Below are 20,320 nucleotides of genomic sequence, written 5' to 3'. Positions count from 1 at the left end.
AAAATTAACCACCTAATCTGCCATCCACACATTTAGTTTCTTATATTTAACCACTGCATTGCAAACATCTACCAAACAGCCAAGTCTCCTTTAATAAATACAACACCATTGAAAGTTAGCAGATGAAGAAACAGGCACAGAGCTAAGAGAGATCTTCAGAAGCATACGGAGCAGGGAGTTTTCTGATTTGGGGGTGAAAAGCTTATTTATCACAAACCAGATACAGTTTTTTTGTAGATTTTTTTTGGTTGTTCTTTTTATGTTTTGGTTTGGTTGGTTTTTGTTTTTTTTTTTTGTAAAGCTTTGGTTTCAGTAACTGTAGCCAAACACAAGAGAAAACTGGAGCCTGAACACAAATGTCTGGCTCCTTATCCTTCTTTTAGACCACCATGCTGGATTACCAGCGCTGCTAACAGCACTTCCACTGAGAATTGGCAGATGGGCCCCTTGACAGAATAAGAAGATATGTTGATGGGCTCTGAGTTGAATACACTGAAGTACTCACTCAATTTAATAAGGAAAAACATCTAAATCTTCTAAGTCAAAAGTTCTACTGGGAAATAAGCAATAGACATTTCTGTGTTCTGAATGTCAAGACTCCCATTCTCCTATAAATCGTGGGCAGGACTCAAATATAGCAGGGGGAGGGGGAATTCCCAGTGCAATCCTGAACACCACGTGGTCCAGAGTCCTGGAAAGGGACAATCCTGAGCAACTGCACTATCCATTGAGTTATTAGCCTTTTCATACACCCGGAGAGAAAACAAAGACCACCCCATGACAGGAAGTGATTTTGTTCAGCATAGTGGAAATTAATGTAGAAATTATGGGAAATCCTTGTACAGGAAGAATTTAGCTTCCTACACACTTGGCAGTGTCACTGACTAGGAAATAATAATACAGGCTGTTCTGAGATTGTACTACCTTTTATAATAACTTTGTGCACAGAGAGGTGTTTCTTCCAGTCCACAAAATCTTGTACAATATCGGACTAGAGTATGAAGGAAATGAGGACCACTGGCAAATAAAACACCAAGGAAAGGATACAACTCACACCCTGAGAAGTCCCTAGGCTTCAGATTATCTGTTATTCCAACAATTTAACAACAAAACATCACCCTAATTATGCTCTGTTTTTATTCTCATCTCTGGATATCCACTCTGTCCTGTACTAGAAAGGAGAACGTTTTTATTTTTCTCATCATTTCTTGCATTTTGTCCCATATACATTTGGTTTTTAGTATATTTCATTGCTTTTTCTGCCAGTAAAAGATTTCAGTCAGTAAATATGAATTCTACATCCTTCAGTTCTAAAAGCACACAGGAAATTAGGCTCTAAACTCTTTACTTAAGTAATAAACTTAAACTTAATTGGAACAAATCCTAATAAGATCTCCTGATGTGCTGAAAGACAAGATAGCAAGTACCATGGCAGCCAGACCTCAGCTGATCTCAGGCAACAGGCTCTCACATAAGGTTTCTGGCCCACAGTGTCACTTCCTGCTCGTCTTTGTTTCACATTAGGTCTGCAACCTCAGTCTCATTTCCATGGCAACTTATGGCAGAACAAAACATAAGACTGAAATCACCATTCTCAGACTTCATCATCAGATGTCATTGGGCTATAAACTGACGGAGTTGCATGACTCACAAATTTGCAAGGTCAATATGCAAAAGCAAAAGCATGGTGATGTTTAGCAGTGCTCAAGGGACTAACAATGCAAAGTGTGCTACGAAGATCCTCGTCTGGATCTGGATTCTAGCTCACCAATCATTTGGTAACATAAAGAGTCAGTGCACTGATTTTTTTCCCACTCAGATTCAGAAAAGGGAAGATCTGAGCTCCACAAAGACCAGGTATAGTCCCACTCTCTGGCATACAGAGCTAGTAGCTCAAGATGGTCAAGCCCAAACGACAGCGAGGTCCAAGTTACCTGATCTAAAGCTCACCTAGCCTAACTATTTCTCTTACTTGCACCTCCAGTGGAAATCTGTCATTATCTGAAGCTCCGTTTGAAAGGTTCTGTCCTGAGAGTGTGAGAGAGAGACTGTTTTTAGGCTACACTCCTTTGTATGTTTTCATTTCCACTGATAATCCCATTTTATTACTCAGTTCCAATTTTTCTCTGAGATAAAGCACCATCAGAGCTAGAATCTTACTGTACGTGGTGACCTGTGTTCAGCGAGACTTCTCCATGAAACACTCTTGGAATTAATGATATTGTAAGACTGCATCTAAATAAAGTTCTGCAAGTATTCAATTTTTTTAACATACATCCAATAGACTCACTTTAAAATAAAGTCATAAACATTCTTTGGACAGCAAAATAAATATTATCAGTACTGAGGCAAAAAAGAACAGGAAAGATGCATATTTAGACAAAATAAAAACATTTAAAGACAGTGAACATTTGAATCAGTTTTGTATTTATATCTCATGATGACACTAAGAGTTCAATCTGCAAAAAAGGCCCCAAATAATCTTTGATTGTAAAATGTTCGCTCTGTTATATCCTCCAAATAAGTATAACTCTCTTGGTTCAACTCTCCTTGGACCTTGTGTATAGCAGCTAATTGTCTTTGAGATTTGCTATGTAAAAATATTTGCTTATACCAAGGTAAGTATATCTAGGAGGCATTCCTGCATGCTGCTGGCATGGACATTCCTTCCTAGCCATTACCTCTGAAAGATATATTTATTAATATCTTTCTCCCATTCACTGCTTAATTCCATTGGTTTCATTAGCAGGGGAAAAAAAAAAACCAAACATGTTCCAAGAAACTTAATGATGTGCCTCTCTATGAAGCAGTATTTTATAAAGTCTAAAAGCAAAGTGAAGGCGTGTAAGATTAGCATTCCAAACTGCAGATCTACGTTCACAATTATGAAAATCACTCCTTAAACTACAGTTCTTGCAGTTTCGTGTCTATAGGCATCATGTCTGCATGGATCCCCACACACAGGAAAACAGAAAGCCAGCCAAATTTAAAATATCTGGAAATCCTGTAAAAATCACCAAATCCCACATAGTTTATAATTTCAAACAGGAACTAACTCCAATTGATTCCCTGTCAAAAATCTGGGACTGAGCCCAATCCAAACCCTGCTACAGACATTTCATGTGCCTGAGGAATATCACAGCCATCCCAACATTTTGAAGAGTTCCCAAGAAGCAGCTGCTCCCAGAGAGTGAATTCAATGAGAGCAGCTTGCCTCAGCAGAACACTGAGAACAGGAGCCCAGCGTTGATGGTTCCCAAATTCCTCTGAAAACAAAATGAACTATTCCAAATTTTCTGCTGTGTCAGGCAGCACAGAAGGCACAAAAGGTGGCTGCTGCTGTGATAATACAATCATAGCAACTTCATAAAAATTAAGAGTACAATTTAGAAAGGGATTCAGGAAGTAAATTTTAGATTTATTCTTCATAGTTTCAGGCACCTCTGAAGAGTGAGACTGTCCTCACTGTGTGATTACCAACCCTCCCCACAGACTGGAGGATGTACTGGAGGCTTCTAACAGTGGCATTTAAGTAGGCATTCGAAGGCAGGTGAGAAGAATAGGGATCTCCATGCTTACCTATCTCAAAATGAAGGGCACTGCCTCTTCCAACTTGTTACCAAACCACTGATCTCCAGAACTGCCAGAGGAAGTTTGGTTAAAGCAATGGCTTTTCATGAATCTGGAAGGACAACAGATCTGTTTTCACCACACACCGCTCTTGCTGAGTATAAGAACCACTGCTGTCCCTGATACAGTCTCAAGAGAAGATACAACATCTGGAGAACATCAGAGAAGGTATCATAGCTGCTTCACATTTAACACAAGACTACAAATTTATACAAGTAATAACCACAGTAGACAATAAAGATATATGTAGACAGATAGACAAAGTGGATTAAAATCTTTACTTCAGCTCAGTTAGGGATTTCTTATGTTAACTACTAATAGTAAAATCTTGCAGCAAGAAAAATCAGGTAGTACAGTGCTTTTGACATCAGGAAGGCTATGACATCATCTTTGGTGTTTCAAAATTATTTTCTACAGGACACAGATTATAAACTACTCCCTGTTTCCCAGAGATCTCCACAGATAAATATCAAACACAGAGATGCTGTAGTTATAAGGTCAGTCAAGCAAAAGGTTACTAAAAACATTTTACAAAAATTGTACTGCATGAAATGAACACACACCTCACAGAGCGTTAATGAGCTTCCTTCTGTTTTTGTTGTTTTGCTTCCTAAAGAACAGTAGTTTTGTCTAGTGTTTACTTCATCTGACAAGACAAAATATCATAAGAGGCAATGTCAGTCATCTGTTTTCTAGCTAAATCTTCCTCCAAAGACAGCAACTAGTAACTGGGATGTATAGCAGCTGAAACTGTAATGGTGCATACAGTGTTCAATTGTGCGTATGTGATACACACTATTTAGCCTTTTCTTTCTTTAATGCAGCACAGAGAAATTCCCAGGAGCCTGAGGAGGGTCGTATCTATGGCTGAATGAGAGAAAAGCATTAAAATTATCACTATAGGCCTTCCTCCCTTTGACTTAGCTGGGCGATTCTTAGAAGATTTAGAGTTCAGGTTCAGTTCAGATAAACATCCAAAAGTTCACAGGTTTACCCAAACTATCCGAATCTCTAGAGCCCAAAAATGAGCTGGAAATCTCCAGAACTGCCTCTCTTGAGAGATTTCCTGCCTTCCCACTTTAAGACAGAAATCAGAAGTAAAACAAACAACAAACAACAAACATCTAAAATGAATTAAGTATTTCAGAACCTAAGCACAATTCATTAAGTTACACTCAAAATCAGAGCCTACTCAAATGGATTTCTTATTGAGTTTTGGTGAACTATTTCTTTATATCAGCTTTTAAGACTGGATAAGAACACGTATACTTTTTCATTTTCCTTCTCTCATTCAGTCTTTCTTACTCATTTTTATCAGATCTGCTGTACATCCACATGGCACATTTTTGTATTGCACAGAATGTCTCTCCATCCAAACTATTTATTAAGGCACAGGCTTAGAAGTGAAGAGACAGGGAGTAGAGTGAAGTAGTTTACAAAGTGCTGACATTCATAACAGAGAGGCCCCTCATTGGTGTATGAGCTGCTGGTTTCCCTCTTTGACACTGATATGGAAAAAGCATGAGCAACTGTGCTATCAGCAAGAACATGACCCTCTGATCAGCCTTTGTTCACTTTCCCAGAACAGATTCCCATCTACCAATTTAACCATGGTCATTCGTTTTCTCTGTTGTAAAAATGTGTTTTCAATCACCTTTGGGACTAAGACAGATGATCTGTGCTAAATGAAGAGCATGTTGCCTTGTAGTACTGCCCATCATCTCCCCTGCTTGGAAAGGAGCGTGGATACCCTGGCCATGAGCTCTCTTCTCCCAGAACACTATATAGTGCTCATCTCTTCATGAAGGTCTCCAGTAACATCTTCCCCATCCGCACTGTGCAATTTACACCAGGCTGACAATTATTCTTTCATTTGCTATGCTAGCAACCAGGGAAAAACTAGGATTCATAAATCTTAGCACTGTCAAAGGCTTGTGTAGCGCAGTCTAAGAACAGCTATACGAAAAGTGATGTGCACAAATTCTTTCCCTGATATTTATCCAGCTACAAGCAAGATAGTAGCCTGTAGACATCTTGAATGAGAGGCTGCGCCTGCACCATCACATTTAACAGCTACTTGAGAAGTCATCCTCCTTGAACTCATCTAATTCTTTTCCTGATTATGCTTTTGTCCAGGACAACATCTAGAGGCAACAAAATCCACAACTTCATCATACTTCCTTTTGCTTGTATAAAATCAGCTGTCTGAGAGCTTAACTGAGTGTTCATAGTCCTCATTGAGTGAAAAATGCTATGTTGAGAAATCCATTCACCTTCACTGTTTTCAGAGATAATGATCATCTTTCACCTGCAGTCACTCTTTTCCAGCGTAAGGAGCCAGTCAAGTTTTCTGTCACATAGAAAACATTCCACAGAATCCTAATGATCCATCTCTTTATGCTTTCTTATAACCTTTAGCATTTCTCAACAGAGAGGTTTCCAGAGTTTCACAAAGACAAGGTGTGACTACCCTGTGGCACAGTGCTCTGCACTTTGGCTTAAATCTTCCTTCAGTTCGAGCTGAATGTTTTCTTAGGTGATGTTGTTACAACAGGCCTCGATGACACCCAGTGTGCTTCCACCCACAGTGGGAACAGTGATTTTCTGCAGTCATGGAGTAGTTCCTTCACTCTACTTTTACTGAGATTAGAAGATAACCTCAGAGAAGAGATTCAGCTATTTGCCATCATAACAGTGCCTAAAACTCCCCATGGCTGATTTGATCTTAGAGTTTCCTGAATAGCTTTGGATCATTAGCAAATCTTGTCTTTTCACTACTTATCCCCATTTTTAGATCAGAAATAATTTAAATAAGATAGAATGGATTTGCGACAGTAACTTCCCCCTCCTGTGATTACCTTCCCTTCTATTACATCATTCCAATATTCTAATTAAATAGGGAAGCGTTTTCTACATGATTTTCACCCATTTCTTGGAGACTTGCCACATCTATCCTCATAAAAGCAGGAAATAACTCTTAACTGACCTGGGTTATGAGTTAGGAAAGCAAAAGGTTTTTCTACAGTAATTCCTAGCTGGGTCTCAGCAGATGCTATGGCACATGTTAGTTCTTTAAGAAAAGACCTCATGCAGAAAGCTCAGCCTCTCCTCTTGCCTTTCCTTTCCTACTCTCCACATTTTGTTGTTCTTGTTTTGAGTTTCTGGTTTATTTATTTAGCTTTTATTTCTTCAGACCAGTTCAGTGTCGACCTGGGGCTTGCCTCTTCTCACCAGTGGCTAAAATGCTTGAAATTATCCAGTATCCCCAACAGTGTTCTCAGGTTTTTAGACCTGCCCCTCCTCCTGCACTGCAAGCTCACAGCCTGCTACAATTTCACACCCTCTAGAAAAAGCCACCAGTCAAACTGGCAGCTGATATTCATGTTTGCTGCAGCGTTCCAGAGAAACTTGTCTCATGGGGTTTGTGCAGCCACTGATGAAAGAAAGGCTTAAGCATGAAACCCGCAGCGGCAGCTTGGTGTCCCTGTCCCGGTGAGCCGAGGCTGGGGAAGAGGAGGGGCACACCACACATGTGCACAGGCACACACACAGTACATCTTCCCACCAGATGGTGGATCAGACCTATTGGAGTTTAACTTCTAATTAAACAAAGAACTGCGGGCCACATTCAGTCACAGCATCAATTTGCTCCAAACCAGATGTCTGCAAGATACCACAAAAATTGTATTCATGTGAGCCCAAACCCAGGCTGCGGGTGGCCGCTGCCCAAGCCCCATACACCATCTCCATCAGGACAGGAAGCCTTCTCCAGCAGCAGGCTGACAGCCTCTCTGTTCTGGGCCATCGTGCCATGAAAGCCTCCTCTGTCTTTCATGGCATAGGTGAAGGCCAGTGCTGTTGCAACACATCACTGTGGCTAAGCAGGCATGGAAAATAGTCTGTCAGGAACAGCTCTGTAGGCAGGCTTACCCAAAGCTTCCCAAAGCAGCACACTTCTTGCCAAGACGCCCAGTAATTGCATGCACAGTTACCCCGATTTTTCCCAGCAGTTCAGCACGCTGACCAAGAAGCCAGAACCCCAAATATGCAATGTAGTCCTGGCTACCCGTCTATGAACCCTTCAATAAACCTTGGATAACATTTCAGTAGGCAGAAAAACATTTAAAAAAAAAAAAAAAAAAAAGAAACTTAAAAGATATCCATAGCCCTACATCCTTCCTGGAGACCTGCCTCTAAATCTCTGCCTGTGTCATACAGCAGTTATAAAAGAAGTGAGGTCCACAAGGCTCCAAAGAAGCAATAATGATTTATCTGGGTAAAACCTGAAGTCAGCTGCCTACCTGTTATGCTGTTTGTCTAGCAACAGCAAAAGTCTAGCACAGATTTTATATCCTAGAAATTGACTCGGTGTCAAATATTTAATGAGAACTGGCAATGGCTGTGCTCAAGGATCCAGTCCCTCTCTTGCCTCCAGTCCCCCCCCCATCCCTTCCCCCAGCCTGCACCCTAGCTTTCCCCTCCCCTTCTGCCTTTCTCACTTGGAAGTTGTTATTGTTTTACATGGCACATTCCCAAGCTGCTAGACCAGGACAGTAAAATTATTCACTGACTTTACTGTACTCTTCTACTAGTCACTCTGCTTTTAAGCTTTCAGCCTTCTTTCCCTCCACCCCCACCTCCTTCACTCCCCAGTGAAATTCTCCTTTCCCTCCTCTCCCCTCCTCTTTGCTGGGCAGAATCTGGAAAAAAGAAATCAAGGCCAAACTCAACAAAACTACTGCTGCGTAATGGTTGTTCTTTTTCACACACAGATGGTCAGTCAGAAGAATGAGCGCTTTATAAGACAGACATCATGCTGGTCTTTGCAATCCTGTTCTCCCGGACCTCAGCGGGAGTTTTTCATCACCAAAGTGGATAATAACTCTGTCAGACACCTCATACACGCAGGTATTAATAAAAAAAAGAAAATACCGTAGTGACTGATTTTACAAGAAACTGGGAATCTTAATGTGATAGTTAAAAAGACACACAATGATTACACACAACCAATAGCTATGTCAACAGGGCTTTATAGAGGGCTGCTAAAAAGCAGGGAATGTGCTTATGCATATATCTATGGTTTTGCACTTTACTGACGGCATTTCCACAGCCAAAGCCCATGTACCGTTGCACAGACATCAACATGAGCACGTTGGATGCTCGTGATTGCCAAAGTGGCCGTACACATCCCCATGTTTGCATATGGAAATGCCATTTGCATGGCCAACAGAACTATGTGAATCACTGTCTGAAACGTGACAAAGTGCTAGCAGTTATGCCTGCCTTTGTTTCTGACATTTGGCTGAACATACAAATAGACTTTTTCTTTAAAAAAGAAAACTTCCTTTCTCCAAACTGAATTTTGATGACGAAGGAGGTAGGTTTCCATCGTTCTTATTTAGATGCCAAAGCCTTGATTTTTCTTGTGATGGATCCAAAGCGTGCAGATCACGTGCAAAGACACACAACAACAGCATTCACTAATCCAGAAACACAATTCTTTTTGCTTAAAATGGAAAAATATTTTCAGGAGCTCTTACATTTTCCTACACCTCCAACAAAAGCAGCAATACTAACAAAGAAATAAATACCACTACCGTAAGTTTGAGCAAGGAGCTCTGTTTGTATAGTCATCATTCAGAAATGGAAATTCACAGCATTTTTGTAGCTAAGCAAATTATCAAACCCAAGTCAAATGAAATTGTGTGTGAACTCAACTCACTTCATTAATCAGATGAAGAGGGGCAGCAGTTCTTACTTCTGCTCATGATGGTCCTCACAATAACGTGTTTGAAAGCTATTCTGACATTAAAGGTGACAGAAAAAAAAACCAAAACTGTTCTACTTTATATTTGATGTGATTCAGTAACAGCACAGAAAGACAAATTATGCCATCTTAAAAGCTCAAGATGATTCAGATGATGAAGAGAAATGAGCGTGCTGATGCACCTTTGTTACCCCTGAGCACTAAACAGTCTCTCTGTATGTGAAAGGAGAACACCCCACCATGAACACGTGCTACCCACAGGTTAGGCAGTACCCCTCAGTACCTTCAGCCCTCAGAATCTCCACTCTGCTTTGAGCACAGCAGTACACCCCCACCCCGTCCCTGCCCTGGTGACCTTATTTCTCCCATTAAGTAACCTTCTCCTGCTCTGCCCTCCCCCCTTGTGTTTCAGAACCACATCTTTGTACTACTAAAACTCTTGAAAAATAAACACCATCGACAGCATTGCGCCAATGATTAGTTCTCTCCCCTGGGTGCAAAATTAATTCAGGATTTTGTTTAGGAGTTGCCAAAGAGCAGCATATTACCAATCATTATAGTGCTGCGTGGACAAAGCTGTGAGCTCCAAGAGCTGGAGCTGGCTGTGCCCTTCTCCCTCTGGTGCTGTCAAGCCTTCAGCTTCCTTCTCCAAATGTAATGAAATAATTCAAGGCGGCCTTTTCAGCATCGATCTCATCCAATATAAATTAATTTTAGGGACATTTTCCCATGGATTCAAGCTGATTACCCTGGATTCCATGCTTCCCGTTTACAACAAACATAAAAATTAACAAGTTTATGAAAGGAGAGCTCGTACATGTGGAGCACAGAGTGAGATTCAAGAAAGAGAGATAAAAAGCGTTTATCCACCAGAGGAGGGGAGGAAAAAAAAAAAAAATAAGTTTAAGCAGCAAGTCTCTGAGAGTAACCCAAAATCATTTAAAACAAATTGGTATTATACCGCACAACTGGATGGTGTATTAACTTTGAATGCACAAAATCACATGCAATCCTGTTTTCAATCAAACTCGTAGACAACATTTTTTTAATTATTATTAATTACAAACACTCAGCCTTTACTACATCAGCAAAACTCTCATCACTGAGGGTGAAAGAAGAAACTCTCCCTAGTGACAAGTTCTCCAACAACACCCATCTCATTGGGTTGGAGGGAGGGGAGAACAGAGAAGGTATTTCAGCTGGGTTTTAAATCCCAGAGACCTCTTCAGACTGTGATAGCATTACCACCTTTCTGTCCCCCCTTCCCTCCTCACCCTCCAGCACAAACGCTCTTTCTCCGGCCAGGCCTTGGTCACATAAATTGCTGGGAATGGCAGAATCCCCAAGTGCTCATGAAGCTCCTGCTGAAGTTAATGAGACTTGGCAAGAGGTCTTCTTACAGAGAGGGATTTGCAAGAGCAGCACCTTACTGTTGGAGACAACACAAACATCACTTCTCCGCCGGCTGCTTTCAGCCTCAGCTCTGATTTCTACACAAGTCAGGAATTTTTTTGCTTTATACCTGACTTGACAGTTAATAATACTACTATGAGCACGTACACCTGATTTTATACAATTTAGAAAGAGGAGACAGAGCAAAGATAAAAGTTTCAATATAAGTTTTAAGTGCCCATAAATCTTTCTACATCAAACCATTCCCAGTCTCCCAAGAGGGGCTTTCCAAACACTGAAGCCCTGCCTATTTGGCAGCAGCTACAGACAGGGATTTCATTTTTAGTCTCCTTCGTCTCTGCAGAGGACAAAAATCTTGGAGAGAAAACTTTGGTCCAGAAGCGTTTTTCTTTTCCTACAGCAGCTGGAGGCATGGCCATGGTTTTAATAGAGTTCTCTAATGACTCTATTGCTCTTCTTTACGACTATTTTTTGGAGCAATAAAGTGGCAGAAGCAACAATATTGAATCACTGACTTTTCTGTGGTGGAGAAAGGAGCATAATGAGTCCATAAAGTTATTTTCAACCAAAGCCCGGAGCCCAACAAGTTTCTAGCTCCTGCAACACTAAGTAAAAATCCCTCCTCACCCACAGGCTCTCCCAGTTCACATCAGGTGGGCTCACATCACCCACTGCCTGGGGATAATTTCAGAAGTACAAGTTTGATTCTAACCTGTTTTGCAGTACATCCAGTGATGACTACTGAGAGCACCCACAATGGAGTGGAGCAGATCAGCACTCCCTGAACACCTGAGGGGTGACAGGATGTCCACAGCCTGGTTTATCCCACCTGTGCAAAGCCCAGGGTGGCTCCTTCCAGCTGATCTGACTGATTAGATCCCAGGTGGGATAAAATTGCCCTGTCCTCCTTGGGTGACCCTTTGGTGACAAAAGCAGAAAGTGCTGGATCTAGATGCTCATACAACATCAGGGCCTCACACAAGCCAAAAACAAATATCTTTTCACCACTCTTCTTTAAGGAAAAAAAAAACAAAACAAAAAAAAACAAAAAAAAAAAAACAGGCTGAAACTGGGAGGTCCATACAGTGGTTGTGAGATAAAATCCACTGAAGAAAGCTGATGGGGGTTTTTACCACTGATTTCACTCCTGCTGATACCCAAATGGCTGGGTTGGGTGTGAGCTCCTTCCATATGCACAGTAGATTATTAACTTTACAAGAGTGTATCAAAAATAGCTATCTGAACCGAACGTGGCTGAATATGTGTACTCTGTTAAACAAAACCAAATGTCTTTTCCTCCACAACTCAGTTCTCCCTACAGTTGTGTTTGCTAGGGTAGAGCAAAGCCTGTGACATACTTCTGTACTATGCTGTACGCCAGCAAGGCACGTCAAAAATGCAAACTGAATGCTAAAATTATTTCATTTCCAAAATAAATAAGTGCTTTTGGTTATATTAGTACACAAAAGGCAGGTATATTAAATTAAGGGATCAGTAGGGAATTGGTTCCTCACAAAGCTTCAATTAGCTCTCAAATTATCTCTCTCGTAATGTGTACAAATATTCCTAACCAGACTTCACTGAAAAATGTCTTCTCAATAATTTTATTTACCTAATAGTTAACACAAGGATAACAACACACATGCAAATTTAAAATAAAAACATATGTGGGTTTTTTTTTTCTCCCAAATAAGAATTTGAAACAGATGTGCTCTTTTAACAGTATTTCTTCACCCAATGCTTTTCTCTTCACTGTTTGTATTTGTAATGTATTTTTTTCCAGAGGTACAGCAACATGTAATCCTTATAAATTAATCTCCCTTTCATCTGACAAGCACAGTTTTTAAATAACATATTCTATCTTTATTTCTTGCTAGAATAACTCATTCCCAGCAGTTGCTATTTTGCACAAGGAGAGTAGATTGCAGTTCAAATATATAATGGGATGCCATTTTCTTTCAAACCATTTTAAAAACTAACTTAACAAAGTAAGTTGCTGAATGAAAATACAACATTCACCTCTGTTTGTGCAATCCTTATCTTCATCAAGCAACTAATAAAAATTTCATCAAGTAGTTTGAAATAAAAAGTATTAATGAATCGGTACCGAACGCGTCGCACCTGAATGTGTTCTCTGCAAACCACACTGCTCTCACTTCACCTCATGCCAACTCAAGAGCTTATTGGCACCAAGAAGGATTCAATCAACAACGAGCAACTAGAATTCTTACAAGAAAATGCCTTCAAATGGCCTTTCATGAGAAATTTTCACTCACCTGGGCATGAGGTGTCTCAGCCTGTCCTCCTGATGCAAGGTGCTGATGCACAAAAGCATTTTGGTTAAGCTTGATACAGCTAATCTATGTAGATCACTCCAAAAGTAATACCTCCTATTTATTTCCATAGAAACAACAACAGATATAAAGAGCACAATAACACTGTATGGTAGAGCAAATTCTTAGCTACCAAACACTATTTTTCAACACAGTCACCATCAATAGCTATGCATTTTCACCACAGTGAACAAGGGCCTGCATGTACTTGTAACAATCTGCACCTGTGGAGATGGCCTAATGTTTCACAGCTGATCCTTAGCACTGCCTGTCTTGAGGGATGAAGCAACTGGTGACCCACCCTAAGGCAGAGGAAAACAAGTGAGGGGCAGCAGGAGGATCCTAGGCTGATGTTCCCATCCCCAGCTTGTTGTGGGCTCACCACCTCCCTGAGGAGTCTGCAAGGCTTGTGGACTTAAGAGCAGGATGGAAGAGACACTAGCCTAAAGCCAGGTCCGGAGAAAGAAGAGAAAAGCTTCTTCCTAAAGTGCATCTGTATTTTTTTGTTTTTGCTACTCAATACCTAAATCAGTAATCAAAACATTGTGTTAATTGGCAATAAATTAAGTACAACTCCCAAAAATGGAACTGGACAAAGGAATCTTTACCTGTACCACTGAAGTGTTTTTATCCAGAGCATTCATTTCATGGCATGATCTCCAACTGCAAGGCTGTAGGCTACCTTCAGCCTTGAACTTCACTGCATACAACATTAGCAACTCAACAGAGCTTTTCTTCACTTTCTCTTTCCAAATCTACGTATGACAGTGGATTTTTATTTTGTTTTTTACCGTGCTTAATTTAAACTGTCCAGAAAAGGAAGTAGGTAATTGACTACTTGACATTTTCAGTGGAACATGTAACAGCTTCATAATTGGGTACCCAAAAGCATTGTAGAACATATTATTAATAAGGAAATTATCTTTGTAATAACATCTAAGCAATGCCAATGCTTTGTTCAGTTTATTCACAAGCTAAAATGTATCCCAAATCAAAATTGAATTGGAATTTCTGAAACAGAAGAAAAAAATTGATACTTTCATCATATGAGAAGATTTCTACCGTGGATGTAAAAAAGACATATTTATGACCCAAATGGTTAACCCTGTGACTTTTTCATGTCTCTAATTCAAACTGTGTAACAAATATGTGCATATATATATATATTTAATTTAATAACTAGTGAATTTATTATGCTCATGATTAATATGGATACCAAGGAACAAGTTTTAATATTTTGGGAGCTTTGGCATTACTCAACAATTGCATTTTCAGAACAATCAGATGGAAAGAAGGGGGAGAAAAAATAGGTCTTTCAAAACCAGGACATCTCACTGAAAAATCACAATAGAGAACTAAGCTGCAATGGTCTTACACCAATCCAAAAACACTATAAAGACTGAAACTGTGAGATGGCACCATAAAAACTGTAATCAGATTCAGAGATCAGACTGAGTGAATCAGACGCTGGACTTTGAGAAGCAAATCAAAACAGTCAGCAGAGAAATGCAAGCAGCAATTGAACATCGACCACTGGAAACCAACAGCAGCAACAGTTCACTGAGATTTTTCATTATTTTTTAAGTCAACTCAAGCAAAACTAGTGAAACTCAGCAATTGCTAACATACCGCCATAACTACAGGTTTAATAATGTCTCGTAAACCTTAAGAATCTGAAATTCATTGCTGTGGATCAGCTTTTGCATTCAGTTTGTAACACACCCATTTTCACACACAAAGACATCAGAAAAGCGGATGAAAGTTTATTTTTCTTTTGATAAAGATGTTAAGCAGATTTTGGCAGCTTGCCACCAATTTGACCCCATCCCCCAACTTCCCCCCTGCCCAAGAACTATAAATTAATCTTACACTGGTTGAGGAAAAAAAAAAAAAAAAAACTGAAAACCTTCCAATGTTGAAGTCCTTTGGCTGAACCTCTCAGGGGCATATCCCATGGTGACAATCTTTGGCCTTGACTATCTCAGCTGGCCTCTTCCCCTAAACCATGCCTGTAGCGCAAACTTCTCTCTTAGACTCCAATTCTGTTTACTTTTGGCTTTGTTATTACCATCAACCACATTCTCTAATTCAGACTCTCCAGAAATACCTACACTGTCCTTCTGGACTAGCTGTTAATATCTGCAGAGCAACTTCATTTGGCTGAAACCTGTCCAGATTTCCACTACTAAGAGGAAAGGATTGGCCCTACATAGTTAGTTTCACAAATTTGCAATTACATTCAGGAATTATGCGAGAGAGGGAGAGGGGAAGGAGTTATTATTCATTTTGAATGTATCCTAAAGGTTTTCTACATTTGCTGCATAGCAATGGATGTACAGAAAGTGGGGGGAAAAAAAAAAAAAACAACAACAACCCAAAACACAGATACAAGGTGGGAATTCACAGATGCTTTCCAGGGAAGTATGCAATGCACACAGGTTATCCTAGTCCTAAGAATACAGCATCCCAATCTCCCTATCAAAATTGTAACCATTTTTTTTTCTGATGGTGATTCTGCAATAATTTCCTACAGTGCTAAATCCACTGCTTCCTCAGCAGTGCCAGGACTTTGTAACACAATACCAGAACAACAGGACATGAAACTAAAGACCTGAGTATGAATGACTTGGAAAATAATGTGTTTCTATCAACCTTCTGTCCATAGCTCCTATTTTTGTTTAAATGTTAATAGGTCAGTGTTGATTATTTTGTAATGAATTCTTTCCCTATGCCTTTGAATTAAATTTAAATAACTGATTTGCTGGCAAGATGCAGCTTTATGTGCAGGAAGATGAACTGCACTGTTCAAGGAGAAAGTTCTTTCTATTTTCATTTCCTTGAGTGTCAAGAGATAAGATGCCAAAGGTAGGCTTCTAGTTTCCACACCAGAACACTGAGGTGGTTATGTCTAGGTTAATCCTGTCTTCTTTGCAGCATCTAGCATTCAAGGATTATCCGTAACCAGATTTCTCAAAACAGGCTGAAAATGGAGGAAAGTACAAGAGTTTCTTGTAAGCGTGAATTTTCTGAAGCAAAATGCTAGCAGTTACATCACTCCATGAACAAGAAATATTTATATTGGCTCTGATTTTAAGGTTATATTTCTCTGTTCATACAAGTGGCAGGAAACATGCAGAATCTAATCAAGAGATAGTCCGCAGTGCTCGTTAATGCTAAATAAAGACTTGTTATGAAAACGAAAAGATGCAGCTCAGGAAATGAGCCTGGTCATCTCACAACTCCCTATTGTTCCGCAGCCAAGCATTGGTTAAACATTAGATTACCATTATAAACAACACAGAGGAAAGATATTGCATTCAAGATTTACCATAAATTTCAAGAGCACCCAAGTGATTTATGAGTTTCAGCTCTATTTTCAGATCTAACTTAAAGACTAATTCAGATCATACCAAAAACGCAGGGAATGCAGGCTTTCGAGACACTTCAGTACTTTTTGAAGCATACACCTAAACTACAAAATCCCATTTTGTGCATGAGCCATAAAAGCCTGTGAGAAAATATATTTCTAAATCGTGAATTCATACACAAGAAAAATCTTTTTCACGTGGTCCTTCTTTGAGGAGGAAACTCCTTCTATTTTTCAATGCGTAAGGTCAGTGTTACTCGAAAATAAATAACATGAAAGAGGCAGAAGAGGACAGGGGAAATTGCTCTGCAGAAGAAAAACAATGAACCGCAGTCACAAACTTCTCATGAACTCCTGAACTACCAAGTTAACCAAGGTAATTCATTCCTATCCTCCAAATTTCTGGCCCAGCCATTCTTCCCTTTCTTCAGCTTTCTTGCTTTAAGTTACATCCCTTTGTAAGGGAGAGGTACACAGTAAATAGGATTTCTGAGTATCCAGTGGAGTTCTCAAATTTGTACCCACCAGCCTCAGACTAAGCTTTTCTTTGCATTGTAAAAGTCCAACAGCGGTGTTCTTTATTAAGATGGCTGCCTCTGTTTTCACTATTTGACAGCATGATTGCATTTACATTTGGTGGAAAGCCTGTACTAATGGTTGGCTTTTGAGTTTGGCTCCAGCATGCGCTCTTTAGCTCCTAACATGGTGAAATTAATAGCTATTTTTATTTAATCTGGCAAGGAGTTTTGCAGTCAATGTAGGATTGCATCTCCTGTGACCACAGGGTTTCTCAGATTTCCCAAATGTTTAATTGCTGAGTGCTACGTGAAGTTGCATTTTCAGAGAGAGAAGGAACTATCCCATAACTCTGTGAACCAGCCAGCGTGCTTGAAACAGTCTTTGTTCGGTCACTATTAGGAAAAGAAAATTAATCTAGTTTCAGAAGAAAAAGAAGCACAATAAATAGTCCATTCTTAACATTTATCATCAGTCTGATAAAATTTGATTCGCAGTGCAAAGGTAGTTTAAGGCTAATATTAAACTTCATTCAGCATACACTAGAACATGATTGAATGATTTAATTATTGTCAGTGTCTTTATTTCAGACAGTAAAGGTCCCAAAATCTCTTGATTTCGGGAAGGGAAATACAGGGAAAAAGGGAAAGACGACCAAGTGAGTCTGTTGTCTGGACAATCAATGAAGCCTGGACAATCAATGAAAACAAATACTCGGTTTGTTTTTACTTTCCTCTCTTCCTGAATGAATTAATGAAACTGTTGAACTTTGGCCTCTTTTCCAGGGTAGAGCAGCAATGGGACTGGCTGACTTAATATCCTCTGCAGCCCACAGCAATACTGATAGAACATTTTAATGTGAGAACACCTTGTGTTCGTTTGGCACTGCATTCCCTGGAGGGAATATGGTAGACAGTGTATTAGATTAAGTTCAGCAAGAATTGGACACTGAGAAACATACACTTTGTGCCTTGATAATAAAGGTCAAGAGAGGGCATTCTAAACGTCATTTCTTTGGTAGATTTATAATGCCTTTGTCTTTCTCACTCCTTTTTTTTTCTTTTTATAATGCAATTGTTGCATAGCAGACAACCAATTCATTTGTTTTTCTTTTTTTTCCCCCTCTTTTCCTCTTCCTGAATTCAAGGGATCATGCAGTTTTTCTGTCAGCAATGAAGATACTGATTTTTTCCTTTCTTGGTGATATTGGTTTAAAAAATAGTAAATGCGTTAGGAAAATAATCAGGATTCTCTGAAGCACTTCTGAAGTCCTTTGCACATGCCTTATAATTGATTTGATGTGTCCAACAAAAGAGTCAGGACCAGTGATACAATTTTTCTCTGGCTTGAAAATCAGAAGAGGAAAAATTCCTGCTATAAAAAAAGGTTAAAACCCCAGGTCTAAAGTGAGAGTTTGCTTGGATTTTCTTTTTCTATGTGAAATACCACTGACAGAGGAACCTTCAGCATTGCACCAGTTAATAACACAAGGATAGTGATCTACAGTGTCTGCTTTGCAGACAATAAAAAAAGCTCGCTTTTAAAGTGTGGTGCCAACAACAGTTTCAGGTCATTTCCCAACTGGCTTTTTCTGTCTGGTTTGCCTTGCAGAGTTTTGGCTGTGTTGACACTACAGGTTAAATGAAACAAAAAATCCAAACAGAAGCCACAAAACTCAGCAACTCAGCCTTTTTGATCTACCAAAGTGCTTTTAAGTCTGCTCATCACCATGGGATCCAAGTGCCCTTTTTCACATTTCAGTATTTCCAGAAGGGCCAAGCCATGGTAAGATCATAATGCTTGAGTGGCTGTTGCAAGAAAAGACTGCCTCTTTAGAGAAAAAAATGGGTCCTCTTCACAAGAAATAAACCTAAACAGGAGAAATTAAAGGTGGAAAAGGACAGAATAGTTATTTTCTCTTGGGAAAAAGATTAATAGAGTTGGCAGCAAATGGAAGCAGTACTTCCATCAAGTTGGAAGAAAACTTTCCTCTCACCTACAAGAGCAAAGAGGCCACATTCTTTCAGAGGGATTCCCTTGGGATAATGTGGATACGGACTGTCCCATAATTCATGGCTTGAATTACCATCTGAAAGTGAAAAAATCTGAGATAAAGTGAGATTAGTTTCTTTCATTGACATCTGCTTGGAAAATAGCATGGAAAATCTAATGCAAGGATCATTTGGCTTACTATGTTGATGATAACACTGCCAACATCCAGTACCAAAACAATGAGTAATTTGTAAATATTTGGCATATTACATCCTGCTTAATAAATTCAAAGGCTTGAACATGACAGCATATTGTAATGTAGTAACATAATATTGCAAATTTGCAGGGCCAGATTCAACCCAAGCATAAGTAAACCCAACGTTGATTCCAATATACATACTTCATACTGAACAAATACATACTTGGCTGAATACATCCTAACCCAACTACATGTGCAATGAAAAAAAAAAAAAAAAAAAAAAATGCTGCTTCTAGTTATTTTGTGTAGTCATGTAATAAATGTATTTTTTCATGCATATTTGCATCTGTGTTCTGGCAATAAGAGCAGTATGCATTTAAATGCAAGACAAGGTCTCTGAAGGTCTGGCAAGCGTGATGCCTTAGTCAGCATAAATTAACAGAACCACAGGCAAGACATTCATTCAAAAAGACACAGCAACTTTGGTGTGAGGGGAAAGTAGTAGAGTGAAAGATAAAGCTTGCTTCACTACCCAATGTAGCCAAATAAGAATGGTGAGTACAGACTGGTCAAGCTATCCATTGAGAGATGGGTACGACAACCACACATCAACTATGGAACAGGGGAGGCAAGTTAGTACTGATTTCTTGATTCACTCCAGCAAATTGGTGGACTAATCTCCCACCAGTGCCTAGAACATAGTTGTCTGTCCATCTTACACTTAACTGGGGAGTGAAAGCAAGCGTGCACGATTAAATTCCTAATTTTGAGTGTCCTATTTGCAAGATTTTATATGTCTTTGCAGAGAGGTGAAAGTTTACACTAATTAGAACTCATCCATGGCACTTCCACTGGGAGAGACCAGACACCATTTTCTTCTCGTCACCTACAGAATGCCCAATGAGGCTGCAGCCAGCAAATTTCTCTGAAAGGACCACAGACTGGACATAGTGCAGGAAAGCCCCTGTGATTCCATATTATAAATGGAGAAGCATAAATGGGTCAAATTTCTCTTCAAAAAGTGTAATTTTCCTCAAATAACAGAGCGCCTCAGTCAGAAGTAAATACAGAAGAAATGATCCAATGCTATTTTGGTATCCAGC

The sequence above is a fragment of the Coturnix japonica genome, chromosome 3 (assembly GCF_054131305.1).
Source record: "Coturnix japonica strain WE chromosome 3, WE-NBRP24, whole genome shotgun sequence".
In the NCBI taxonomy this organism is placed as follows: Eukaryota; Metazoa; Chordata; class Aves; order Galliformes; family Phasianidae; genus Coturnix; species Coturnix japonica.
Note: the sequence above shows the minus strand (reverse complement) of the source record.